The 9772-nt window shown below is 49.9% G+C and overlaps 1 long non-coding RNA gene across 1 annotated transcript in view; it reads left to right on the top strand.

Moving 5' to 3' along the window:
• Positions 1-7681, top strand: part of LOC119365816 — a 12744-nt gene extending 5063 nt beyond the window's left edge. Inside the window, exon 3 of the long non-coding RNA XR_005175770.1 lies at positions 6974-7681. This is a non-coding gene — a long non-coding RNA (uncharacterized LOC119365816). The remainder of the gene's footprint in view (positions 1-6973) is intronic.
• Positions 7682-9772: the final 2091 nt, after the last annotated feature.

The raw sequence follows: 9772 nt of genomic DNA, 5'->3' as shown, positions 1-9772 counted from the left end.
GCGGTGCTCCCGTCTCGGGAGGTGGCGCGCGACCGGTCTCGGGCCGGATCCATCCGGATCTGGCTTTGGGGGCCGGCCGGTGGCGCCTGGCTCCGGTGGTGCGTGCCCGGCGGCTCCGGCGCTTGGAGCCCGCCGGGCGACGCGGGTAGGGCAGCGGCCGGGCGTGGCTGCTGCTCCGGCCGTGGGCGGCGACATGGGTAGGTCTCGGTGGCCTACCGGTGTCGTGGCGGCTTCACGGTGACTCGACGGATCTGTCCGCGGCAACGGCCGGCTCCTCTGGCGTCGGTTTGTCTGCGTTCGGGCCGTCTCGTCCTTCACCCCATCTCCTCGTCGCCCGGGCGCTACGCTCATCAAAGGGATGGTCCTTTCCCCCAGCTGCGATCCACCGCTCGTCCCGCGCCCGATGCCGCAGGACAGAGCTCGTCTCGCGCACGATGCAGCAGGACCGAGCTCGTCTCGCGCACGATGCAGCAGGACCGGGCTCGTCTCGCGCACGATGCAGTAGGACCAAGCTCGTCTCGCGCCCGATGCAGCAGGACCGAGCTCATCTCGCGCTTGGGGTAGCAGGATGGGTCGGTGGATGCCGGTTCTGGCCGACCTATTGGGTCTCGACGTTGGGGTGCGCCGGGTCACCCCTGGCGCTTTCATCAACAACTACATCGACGAGCTAGGCCACTTGAGCGCTGGAAGAATGCATGAAAGTACTCGTACTGTCTCACCACCACAACCGAAGCGGTGGCTTCCTCCTCCGAGTGGCATCGCGAAGATTAACGTGGATGGAGCAGCAGTGAGATCCCGGCGAGGTGGGGCAGTTGCAGCTCTATGCCGCGACCAGGACGGACACTATCTAGGGTCATCGGCGGTGGTTTACTATGGAATCGCTGATCCTTTAACTTTGGAGACATTTGCATGCCGCGAATCCCTTGCTTTGGCTGACGACCTGGGTGAGCAGAAGGTGCGCGTGGCCTCGGACTGCCAAGAGGCGGTGAACGACATCAACAGGGGTACTGGAGGCCCTAATGCCGCTTTGGTGCATGAAATAACGAATCACTGTAATAGCTTTATTTCTTGCTCTTTTGTTTTCGAGCATAGAAACTTCAATTTTGAAGCTCACAATCTTGCCAAATTTGCTTGTAACCTAGATATAGGTAGACATGTTTGGTTGGGCGTCCCCCGTGACCCAAACCTTGTACCTATGACAATCGTTTTGAATGAATAAAGCAGGCGAAATTCCTTAAAAAAAAGGATGAGCGTCGAAGGGAGGAAGCGTGCGGGTGACGAACAATTGAACGGTGACGAACAATCGAACGTGGGAGACCAAACAGATCGATCAGGAGGGCCACAACAGGGTGACGTCATCTTAGATGTGACATAATTATGTCACATCTAAATGTGTCCTAGACAGACCAACTTATCTGGAAGAGTTGATGCTAAAACGACTAGGTTAAAACTTTCCCTTCCCTTTCCGGCTTTCCCTGCTTAGAACGTTAATGAATGTTCTCTTTTACCGAAAAAGGCTTTCACCCCGTTATATATATAAAACAACGATCGACATACATGATGCAAGCCACCCGACACCATACACACCCAAGGCAGATACAAGGGAGCTCACGAACAGCAACGCTACTCCAAACACCCCAAAGCAAACAACAAGTAGGCAGAAGAGCATAGCTAAGGATCTAAAGAGCTCTCCACCGTGAACGAGTCAACGCGAGGAGACGAAGCCGCCACTCGACGAACCAGGGACTCCAAAGCGATGCTTTCAAGAAAGAAACGACACCGAAGAACCGCCACCGCCAGATCCAGGGGATCTAGGTTTTCACCCGGAGTAACACGAAGGACGCAGGGTCACCGCGATGGAGCCTTCAAGAAGGAAACGACGCAAGGACACCGCCGCCATCGGTCTGGCTCCGAGCCAGACGAGGTTTTCACCCCGGCCACCACCCTCCGCCTCCGCCCGAGGTACGACCCCATAGGAGAGTGCCGGCCCGCACCACCACCGAGATCGTCGAAGGCCCGCCCCCATGCCGCCCACGCGGCCATGGCAGCAAGCCCGTCAGCACCTGAGCCGCGAGCTCCACCCATGAGCCAGCAGCTCCCACCACCAAGGCCGCCGCCTTGCATCCAGACGGTCCGGAGACCATCAAAGGCCCGACCTTTAAGCCGACCGGCAAACCCCTGGCACCATCGGAACCGCCGGTGACCAGCCCGCCCCAAACATCGGTCAGCGGCAAGGAGGCACTAGGCCAGGAAAAGAGGGGGGGGGAGCTCGTCCGGACCGGCACACCCTTGCACCGATGACAGGTAGTCGGTCTACCCGTCCCTCCAGCAGCCTCCCCTGCATCATCCCTGACGCCCTACCACGGCCTCTGGCCAGAACCACGCGAGGAAGAGGCAGCCACCCGTCCGCCGGCGAGGGTCGCCGGATCGACCGCACCCTGCCGCGGAAGAAGGCCGCCAGAGGAGTGTCAACCACCACACCACCACACCACCTGCGTCTCCACGCCCTGGCCAGGTCCAGCCGGAGCCCCGCCACCCCACCGGAGCAGAACGGGCACCAGCTGCAGCGCCACCACCTTGGAAGGGCCGCCGGCCACCCCAGCTGCCGCCAACCGCCATGGCGGCATAAATCTTACTCGTTCCCTTCCTCGCGTTCTGCTAGAATATTTGTTTACAAAGGCTCATGGCACGCAGATCGGCAGATGGACCTGACCTCCTCCACGAGGGGCGAGGCAGAGGCGCCTGCAGACGCGCGCAGCACGACCAAGCGAGGTGGTGGCTGTTCGCATTGCGCCGTTGCGTGAGGTAGAGGCGTACTGGGAAGGCCTGAGCATGGTTACTGGGAGGCCTAGTAATGCGGCCACACGAGCGGAGATGAGCCTGGTTACCGTGTCGCAGCTGGCAAAGAAGGTGAACGCCGAGGCTGGGCAGCGGTTGACTGAGAAGTCGGGAGCATAGCCACCAAAGCGGCACTGAAGCAGGGTTGCGACGAGTGGCTCGTCGAGGGGCGGGGTGTTGGAGTGGAAGAAGAGAGGAAATCACTAGACGCGGCCGCGGATCGTGCGTTCAGGGAAATGAGAGAGTGCAGCGCCTGCCAGACAGAATCTTGAATTCCAGTCTGGGCAGCTCGTCGATGCGAAGCAGGAAGCGGGTGAACTCGCGTGCATGTCGGACGCGGTCACCGATATCATGGCCATGCACGACGACGGGGAGTTGGTTTGGGGGAGAGGCGTCGGTACTTGGAGGGGCGCTTGGAGGGACATGCTCACCCTACACCGACATAGAAACGATATACCAGAACCAAACCATGAGTTCAACGAGATAAATGCACGGGCTTAACCATTAATATTCCTAGCTGGGGAAGAATCCGCACTTTTTAAAAATGAGGCCCTTAAGTCAAGGCAAGATTCCAATGAAAAGATACAAAGTCCGAGGGACCAAACAAATGCGACTCAGCGCACATAAGCTAGATATGTATCACTAGAGGTGTACTAGTTCGATACATGGTCACATAGACCCGATACAAGCGACCCAGCGCTGATAAGGAGGTACTGAGCGAAGATGCACCAGTACCAAAGAGACCAACCTAACTGCTCAAGCCACTGCCGTCCATCTGGCATCCATACTCAGAGAATCTCCGGTTGTTGTTGAGGTCCGGCCACTTCTTCGTCCTGATCTCACATCATCAATGTAGGCACTGACATGGATAAACCAACAATTAGATAGCTGCGTACAACTGGAACTTGCAAAATACTTATATATGAATGGGAGACATCTATTTAAATCTTACGTCGTCCATATGGCTCGAACGACGGCTCAGTAATCCAATCCTTCTTCGTATTTAGGAGGGTGTAGCAAGCACACATATTATGGCTAAAACGAGTTTTGATCTCAGTGAGGAGATGATTCAGATCCCCAAATTGCTGAAATATTGATAGAGAGTACTAGTTAGTTATTAGAAGCCAAATTCGGAAAAGAATGGGAAGCAAAGAGTCAGAAAAATAAATCATGTGGCTTAGGTGTATACCGGACAGTAGTTAGCTCCATGCTTTATCAGGTTCTGAACCAACCTGATGATATTGATATAGATGTATCGTTCACCATACCTAGGTGACCAAGTATTGGATCGAAGGTCCTCTAGGAACTGATTCATTGGAAGTTCATTTTGTGGCCCCCTCCCATAGTTAGTGTTTTCTGTCAGTACCAAATAACTGGCGTGTCGGAATGTAAAGAGGCCGTAGTAGAGCTTGTTCCACGGAACAAGTCTTCGAAAACGGAAATCATACTCGCTAGCCACTTTATCCTGGAGGTCGCTAGAGAAGAACCTTCTCAACTGGGGGTAGTCACGGTGAATCCTATTTGAGAACCTAGCTCTGTGCCCGAAAGCATCGTCCAGATCCATCACACCGTCGTGGAGAGTTACAAAGCATTCCAGTTTTTCTTCTACGGTGCCCAATAAAATTGGGTGCCCCGAGGCAATACGAAGGAAATTCTGGACCGTTGCTGGGTCACTGCATGCATACCCAAATATTAATTAGTTAGTACTGTGGACATACTATTCCAGGAGTAGGTACGTCAAGAACACGTACTACTAGTAATAGATATCTTTCTTTTTTGTATCGTAAAGGTAATAAAGTCTACCTACACTTGAGATAATTATTGCATTAGGGCTAGAACTTCCATATTTAATTTAATTAATTTTTCACATTGTCATGTACTGCTAAGCTGTGTTGTGGGATATGGCAGAATAGTACCTCATGGTCTTTGAAATCAGAAGATTCTTAAGGGATACCCACTCATAATTAGTCGAACTGTCAGGGAATAGTTTAGATATAAGATGCATAAGATCCTCCATGTCTTTCCCGGCTTCGTATTGGTCATGATAAACTTTCCCCACATTAATTATCCTTTGGTCTCCACAACAAGTCACGTAGCTACTAAGGCTCAAGAGACTACCATGCCTGATTTCGCACTGTGCCGCGTAATGGAGAAGTTTTATGAATGACCTGCGCGATCCCAAAAGAAAACAGGAATGAATCAGCTATCTCTAGACCTGATCTCTAGACATTAGTCAACATATTAATTGTATGAGACAACGCACCTCATTCTTTTTCGCCAATATTCTGTCAAGTCCAGCTGTAGGCCATCAGCAGAAAAAAAATGTCGGGTTGCGTATTTCCCAAATTGAGGACTGGGCGAATGGCTCGTAGGCCACTATATATTTCTGGATTTTATGGGCAAACGCACTGAAATATGCTCGCACAAGTAAGCCACCAACATAGCCAGAAAGCTTTTGAGTATGCCCAACAATTGCATCTCCAATCTCACTAGAGTTGTCCTTATGCTCTAAGACCACTACTGTGATAGGGTATACTTTGATCTGTTCTAGATCATACTCAATTTGCATTTCGCCGTCAATGACATCAGCATTAGATTCTTCATCAAAGTAGAAGGTTCTAACAAACCCACCCAAGACTTTCTGCATGAATGCATATGTATGTTGTCGGTTAGAGGTTAGAATACATTTGCTTACTCTATGGAATAATAAATAAAATGTGTTTGGATAGACAAGAGTTAGAGGTTTCAATTAATACTATACAACTAACATTCTCTTATATACATCTAGGTAAGAATAATTGGTTATTAAGATCTAGTCTAGCAGAAATTTTGGTCTAGTTTTTGTGGTTATGAGTTTATATTACAATCAGATTTATGTAATATCATAGGAGTGAACTTGGGTTTGTTAGGAAAACATAGGGGAACTAATTGGCTTTTAACAATTTTACAAGCCTAACATCCAAAAATACACCTAAATATCCAAAAATATGTGTGTAGTTTAGCCCAAGATCCAAATTGGAAGTAGGCATGGCCTTTTACTGCAGGCATAGAATTTTATATTTTTGGAAATATGTTTGATAGAATTTATGATACATTTATTTGGCAGAAAAAAAAGAATTTATGATCAATATTATGTGTTGCACCAAAAAAGGCAAGTACTTTTATTTCTTTGGGTCAAACATAGAAACGTCCTACAAAAACATTATAAGATTTTTTTGCAACTTAATATGAAAGATTTTTGAAAAAGGAGGATCTATGCACACAGGTTGACACATCATGTGTCACGTATTTGCTTTGTTAAAAAAAACTCATATGACTTGCTATTATAATGTTAGTCCGAATCAACTAGACTAGGCAACGTTGGTGTATACACAAAGGAGGACACTAGCTTACGTTTTGGTTTTACATGGTATGGCAACCAAAAAATTAGTTCGGCAGACATCTAGGTAAGAGTCCAAGTAGGAAAAAAGAGATTAGGAAGAGTCCGACTATAACGCTCCCAACCATAGAAAAAGAAGATGCGTCCGAGCAGAACAAGTACGTGGGCTGAAATAATATGGGATATGATTTCAGCAAACTAATTAATCCAGACACTTTTTTGCGTTAAGGAAAATCTATCTGCAGTACTACATTAGCGCTTCACGTTGGACAACAACTCATGGGCAAAGTTTTTTTTTTCCTCAAACCAGACTAAAAGAGTAGATATGTACGTACTATTTTTTTTAACTTAGATATGTATGTATATAGCACAGAGCATGGGGCAAACAATTTGACAAAATGCTACTTTACACAGCTTAAATTACCTCGACCCTTAATTTCAGATATAGACGGCTGGGATTTAAAGATCTAACGTTACGTACAAATATTATGTACTTTTTTTGCGGGCACAAATATTATGTACTTGCACCTGTGAATTCTATCACGTGCCAAGACACAAGAAAAAATCTATCACGTAGTATATCTATATCTATACTCTATATCTATATCTATCTATACCTACTATTAAAGGGAGGTGATATTCTTGGTTTCGTCCCTCTTGGTTTGGTCCCACTTTGATGATATTATTTTTTAACTGAGGTGGTACTATTTTTTTACGCTGCCCAGGTTCGCTCATGTTTTTGTTTCTGGCTCGTAGGATCGCTTGACTGGGCCAGTGTGGGCGATCGAAGCCCATCTTGGCAAAAAAACAAATGTGGGCGTCCATCAACTTATGGGCTGCGAGTGGGCTTCGTAAAATCAAGTAAAAAAATTCACATGGTGGGGAATCGAAGACAACACCTCGAGTACCAACGCAACCTGTCGTAACCAACTGAGCTGACTTCTATTTGTGATTCATCCCATCTCAACAGTTTATATTGCAGCGCACCGATTTATATGTGTTCCCTACTTGCTCGCAGTATCAACATACCTCCATGGGACTCAAAGAACACAGAAAATAGAGACTAGCAAGGAATTGATCCTGAAATTGTGTGGCTGCCACGTAAAAAAAGAAAAATATTTGGGAGCATTATAATTGCCAGGAGTCCCCTTGATTTTATAGTAAAGGAAGGGATCGTAGGGCTGGATTTCTTTGTCCTTAAAAGGATGCTTGATTTGAGTGATTTGTGGGCTGCTAATGACATCCATAATTAAAGCTTAACAGTTGCACAATCAAGGAAGGTCCGCCGGGCCGGTCACGAGGGGCAACACAGAATTTAGGATCAGAATCCGCCCTATGGCAGGCCAGGGCAGAAGAAAAAGGAAATTGCTGGAAGGGAAGGAGATAAATTCCCCTGTTATTAGGCAAAAACGGAAGGAATTTAAAAGAAGAAATAAATTCCGCTGGAATTAGAAAGCTAGCTGTGGACGAGCTCTTGGCAAGCAAACCATGTTTCCTCGAAGACGAACCAAAAATGGTTTGCGGGTCCACCTCGTGAGGAAAACACGGAGAGGCGATCGGGGCGGCTGCGAGGCGGCTGCTGTCGAGAGCTAGGGTTAGGGTTTTCCAGCGGTGGTGGGGAGGTCTCCGGTGGTACGGGAAGGGGGCGGCGGCGTCTCTGAACGTGCGCACCGGTGCGGATCTGACTCCGCTGTGGACGAGCCATGGCGGATAGCGTGAGGAACGAGACGACCGCAGCTCAGAGACCGGCAAGTGCGCAAAGGGCAATGGCGACGCCGCGAGCGGCAAAGGGCTCGACGATGGCGCCCACTGGGGCGTCTACGCCGCGATCAGGCATACGAACGGGGAACACAGGCTCTGCAAAGAAGTCGCCACTGGGCGCACATAGCAGAAACTCATCTCACTCGCCGGCCGAGGGCAAGGAGTCAGAGGAGGCGGCAGGACTCACGGCGCGTCTGGGGGGTCTGGTCCTGACGGAGAAGGAGGCTGCCGGATTTGTCTTCAAGGAACCAGAACAGGAACAGACTAGGCCGGCGAGATGGTCGGCGATCGGGAAAGCGTTCACCCCAAGACTCATGAACCAGCGTGCACTAGAGATGGCGATGCCGAGAGCCTGGGGTCTCCACAAAGAAGCACAGTTCAAGATCATTGGCAGGAACATGTTCATGGTGAAGTTTGGGAGCGAGGGAGATTGGAGGCATGCTTTAAACAACGGGCCATGGCAGTTTGACTTTAACATCCTGGTGCTTAAGGACTATGATGGTGCCACTCGACCTTCTGAGATGGTGTTTGATACTGTGGAGGTGTGGACTAGAGTTGCTGATTTGCCACTTAACAAACGCTCAAAGGAGTTTGGTGAAGCTCTGGGGAATTGGCTAGGTGGTGTGGTTCGGGTGGATGTTGAGAAGGATGGCTATGCAAGGGGTCCGAATCTGCGTTTTAGAGCAAAACTGGCAATCCATGAACCTTTGGTTCGGGGTTTCTATCTTAAGAAATCGGAGGATGATCTCGAACAAACATGGTTTGACTTCACTTATGAGAAGATCCCGCACTTTTGCTTCGAGTGTGGGCGACTAGTACATAATGAAGGGGGGTGTGCTCCCCCGGTGGAGTCTGATCAACAGTGGGGCGGTTGGCTTAGAGCCTCGCCGGGAAGATCGGGATCGACGAAGGAAGGCGTCTACAGAGGAGCGGCTAGTAGTGCAAATAGTTTTGGTAGCGTTAGATCAAGTGAGGGGGAGAAGAACAAAAAGAAAGAAGGAACAGTACGTGACATCCCAACCAAGCGCAACCTTAACAAGGATTTTGACATGCCTGATGACTCTCGCACTGGTGGGACTCTGCATGGGACCCAAGATGAAGTGTCTAGCCCCATTAAACAGAGGCAGGGGCCGGCAGTGGAGAACGGGAAAGACCTTCGGGAAGAGCTGGAACAGAGAAGGGAGCAGAACATGCGCAATGAGTTGAGACTCAGGCAGCTGAATAGGCAAGCGGAGCTAAGATCACAATATAAAAGGTATGTGGCCAGAGAGAAATATGAAGGAAGTTCTTCCAGCAACATCAGAGATCGGGAGAGGAAGAGAGGATACTACGTTAGGAAACCAAGGCCGGAGTACGACGAACACCGGTCCGCTAGAAGCCCAAGACACAATGATAATGTAGCCAGGAAGCGAAGGCCAAAACAGCGCTGGGTGGTGAAAGGTGATTATGAGAACCTGGTTGGTGATGATACCTTCATTCGTGACACAAGGCAAAAAACGTCTTCCGTGTTTGACCGTATCTCCGAACAGCATGACACATCGGCGGACCCCGGGAGCCGGGGCCGCCGGGAGCAATGATCATCCTGGCCTGGAACTGTCGGGGATTGGGGTTGGACCCGACGGTTGGCGAGCTTAGAGACCTGGTACGGTCCTACAACCCAGCGGTGGTATTCATGAGTGAGACCAAGAAAAGGGCGGCGGCGATGGAGAAGCTGAGGTGGAGCTTGGGATATAGTAAGGGCATGGCGGTGGACTGTGTGGGAAGAAGCGGAGGGCTTGCGCTGTGGTGGAGAGA

Source organism: Triticum dicoccoides, chromosome 2B (assembly GCF_002162155.2).
Source record: "Triticum dicoccoides isolate Atlit2015 ecotype Zavitan chromosome 2B, WEW_v2.0, whole genome shotgun sequence".
NCBI classification, from domain to species: Eukaryota; Viridiplantae; Streptophyta; class Magnoliopsida; order Poales; family Poaceae; genus Triticum; species Triticum dicoccoides.
The sequence above is the reverse complement of the archived record's forward strand: the minus strand, read 5'-3'. Positions and strand labels throughout refer to the sequence as shown.